This window comes from Nicotiana tomentosiformis, chromosome 12 (genome assembly GCF_000390325.3).
Source record: "Nicotiana tomentosiformis chromosome 12, ASM39032v3, whole genome shotgun sequence".
NCBI lineage: Eukaryota > Viridiplantae > Streptophyta > Magnoliopsida > Solanales > Solanaceae > Nicotiana > Nicotiana tomentosiformis.
Window position 1 is genome coordinate 132,420,443 of NC_090823.1, and position 4,089 is coordinate 132,424,531.

Here is a 4,089-nt window from a genome sequence, read left to right on the forward strand (position 1 = left end):
AGTTCTTATTTTCATCAATTTTCAACATAAAAGCTTTTCGGAAACATGCCCGGACTGCGCACGCAAATCGAGGAGGGTAAAAATGAGATTTCAAGGCTTAAGAGCGCAGAATCGAGTTCTAAAACATAAGATGACCTTATGGGTCATCACATTCTCCACCTCTAAAACAACCGTTCGTCCTCGAACGAACATAGAAAAGTTCTTGAGCTGGTGAAAAGGTGGAGATATCTACTCCGCATATTAGACTCGGACTCCCAAGTAGCTGCCTCAACAGGCTAACCTCTCCACTACACTCGAACTGAAGGGTAACTCTTTGATCTCAACTGGCGAACTTGCCGGGCTAGAATAGCCACGGGCTCTTCCTCGTAAGTCAAATCCTTGTCCAACCGGAGAGAGCTGAAATCTAACACTTGGGACGGATCGCCGTGATACTTTCGAAGCATAGACACATGGAACACCAGATGAACTGATGATAACCCCGGTGGCAACGCAAGCCTGTAAGCCACCTCTCCCACTCTCTCCAGAATCTCAAAAGGTCTGATATACCTAGGTCTCAACTTGCCCTTCTTTCCGAACCTCATTACACCCTTCATGGGTGATACCCGAAGCAACACTCGCTCCATGCCATGAATGCAACATCACAAACTCTGCGGTCGGCATAACTCTTCTGCCTGGACTGAGCTCTGCGAAGTAGATCCTGAATAATCTTGACCTTATCCAAGGCATCCTGCACTAAGTCTATGCCCAGCAACCGAGCCTCCCCCGGCTCAAACCATCCGACCGGCGATCGACATCGTCTACCATATAATGCCTCATAGGGAGCCATCTAAATGCTCGACTGGTAGCTATTTTTATAAGCGAACTCTGCAAGGGGCAAGAACTGATCCCACGATCCTCTGAAGTCTATAACACATGCGCAGAGCATATCCTCCAAGATCTGAATAGTGCGCTCGGACTGCCCGTCCATCTGAGGATGAAACGATGTGCTCAACTCAACCCACATGCCCAACTCATATTGTACTGCCCTCTAGAAGTGCGAGGGAACTGCGTACCTCGATCAGAAATGATAGACACGGGCACACCGTGAAGACGGACGATCTCTCGGATATAAATCTTAGCCAACCGCTATGAAGAATATGAAACTGCAACAGGAATGAAGTGCGCTGACTTAGTCAGCCTGTCCACAATAACCCAAACAGCATCGAACTTCCTCTGAGTCCCTGGGAGTCCAACAATGAAATCCATAGTGATACGCTCCCACTTCCACTTAGGAATCTCTATCTTCTGAAGCAAACCACCAGGTTTCTGATGCTCGTACTTTACTTGCTGACAATTTAGACACCGAGCTACATAAACAAATATATCCTTCTTCATTCGCCTCCACCAATAATGCTGCCACAAGTCCTGATACATCTTGGCGGCGCCCGAATGAATAGAATATCGGGAACTGTGGGCCTCCTCAAGAATCAACTCACGAAGTACATCCACATTAGGCACACAAATACGACAATGCATCCTCAAAACTCCATCATCTCCAACAATAACCTGTTTGGCACCACCGTGCCGCACTGTGTCTCTAAGGACAAGAAAATGAGGATCGTCATACTACCGATCTCTAATGCGCTCAACAAAGAAGACCGATTAACTGTAAAAGATAGAACACGGTTGGGCTCAGAAATATCCAACCTCACGAACTGATTGGCCAAGGCCTGAACATCCAATGCAAGCAGTCTCTCACCGACTGGAATATATGCAAGGCTACCCATACTAGCTCACTTTCTACTCAAGGCGTCGGCCATCACATTGGCCTTCCCGGGATGATACAAGATGGTGATATCATAATCTTTCAATAGCTCTAACCACCTCATCTGCCTCAAATTGAGCTCCTTCTACTTGAACAAATACTGCAAGCTTCGATAATCCATGAATACCTCATAAGGCACGCCGTAAAGATAGTGCCTCCAAATCTTCAGCGCGTGAACAATGGTTGCCAGCTCTTGATCATGAACAAGGTAATTCTTCTCGTGAACCTTCAGCTGCTGTGAAGCATATACAATAACCTTGCCACCCTGCATCAATACCGCACCCAGACCAATACGGGATGCGTCACAATATACTGTACAAGATCATGAACCTGACGGTAACACCAATATCGGTGCCGTAGTCAAAGCTGTCTTGAGCTTCTGGAAGCTCACCTCACACTCGTCTGACCACCTGAATGGGACACCCTTCTGGGTCAACCTGGTCAACGGGGTTATTATGGATGAAAACCCCTCTACGAATTGACGGTAGTAGCCCGCCAAACCCAAGAAACTACGGATCTCTGTGGCTGATGTGGGTCTAGACCAGTTCTGAACTGCCTCAATCTTCTTAGGATCCACCTGAATACCCTCTGCTGATACAACGTGACCCAAGAAAGAAACTGAACTCAACCAAAACTCGTATTTTGAGAACTTAGCATATAATTGGCAGTCTTTCAGAGTCTGAAGAATGATCTGAAGGTGTTGCTCATGCTCCTCTCGGCTGTGGGAGTAGATCAAGATATCATCAATAAACATAATCACAAAGGAATCTAAGTAGGGCTTGAACACCCGGTTCATCAAATCCATGAATGTTGCTGGGGCATTTGTCAGCCCAAATGACATCACTAGAAACTCATAATGCCCATACCGAGTCTGAAAAGTTGTCTTAGGGATATCGGATGCCCTAATCCTCAAATGATGGTAGCCATATCTCAGATCAATCTTTGAAAACACCTGGGCACCCTGAAGCTGATAAAATAAATCATCAATCCTCGGGAATGGGTACTTGTTCTTGATGGTGACTTTGTTCAACTGCCGATAATCTATACACACCCTCATCGATCCATCTTTCTTATTCACAAATAACACAGGTGCACCCCAGGGCGAGACACTAGGTCTAATGAAGCCCTTATCAAGCAAATCTTACAATTGTTCCTTCAATTCTTTCAACTCTGGCAAAGCCATGCGGTATGGCAGAATGGAAATGGGCTGAGTACCCGAAGCCAACTCAATGCAGAAATCAATATCCCTATCGGGTGGCATCCCCGGCAGATCTACAGGAAACACCTTTGGAAACTCACAAACAACCAGCACTGACTCCATGGAAGGAACCTCTGCACTAGAATCACGGATATAAGCCAAGTAAGCTAGACACCCCTTCTCGACCATATGCCGAGCCTTCACATAAGAGATAACTATGCTGGTAGAATGGCCAAGAGTACCTATCCACTCCAATCAAGGCAACCCCGGCAAGGCTAAGGTCACCATCTTGGTGTGAAAATCTAATATAGCATGATAAGGTGACAGCCAATCCATACCCAGAATGACATCAAAATCAACCATATCGAGAAGTAGAAGATCTATACGAGTCTCAAGACTCCCAATGGTGACCACACACGAACGATAAACAAGATCTACAAAAATAGCATCTCCCACTGATGTAGACACATACACAGGAGCACTCAAAGAATCATGGGGCACAACCAAATAGGAAGCAAAGTAGGATGACACATAGGAGTAAGTAGACCTCGGATCAAATAGAACTGAAGTATCTCTACTGCAAACTGAAATAGTAACTGTGATAACAACGTCAGATAACTCAGCCTTAGGCCTGGCCGGGAAAGAATAATATTAGGCTGGGGCCCACCACTCTGAACTACGTCCCTGGGATGGCCTCTAACTAGCTGGTCTCCACCTATAACAGCCTGACCTCCACCTCTAACAGTTTGGCCTCTACCTCTGGCTGCCTGACCCCTGCCTCTGGCTGGATGAGTAGGTGGTGCAGCAACTGGTGCCGGAACCATGGCACGAGAACTCTGATACTGTGAGCTACCCATTGCATGAGGGCAAAATCTAGCAATGTGCCTCGGATCACCACAAGTATAACATGACCTCGGCTGATGTGACTGCTGACCCTAAAAATGACCCTGTCGACCTAAGTAACCACCCTGATAACTCTGGAGTGGAGGTACACTAATAGGAGTTGGTGGTGCACTGTAGGCTAGCTGGTTGGAATAAGGCATATGAGGACCACGACCACCTGAGGCACCGTGGGATGCCTGGAGTG

General features: G+C 46.8%; 2 pseudogenes; both read right to left on the reverse strand.

Annotated features, from left to right (window-relative positions):
• Nucleotides 1-230: 230 nt before the first annotated feature.
• LOC138903469 (uncharacterized) lies at nt 231-1,257 on the reverse strand (annotated as a pseudogene).
• Nucleotides 1,258-2,126: 869 nt separating this feature from the next.
• On the reverse strand, nt 2,127-3,859 carry LOC138903417 (uncharacterized; annotated as a pseudogene).
• Nucleotides 3,860-4,089: the final 230 nt, after the last annotated feature.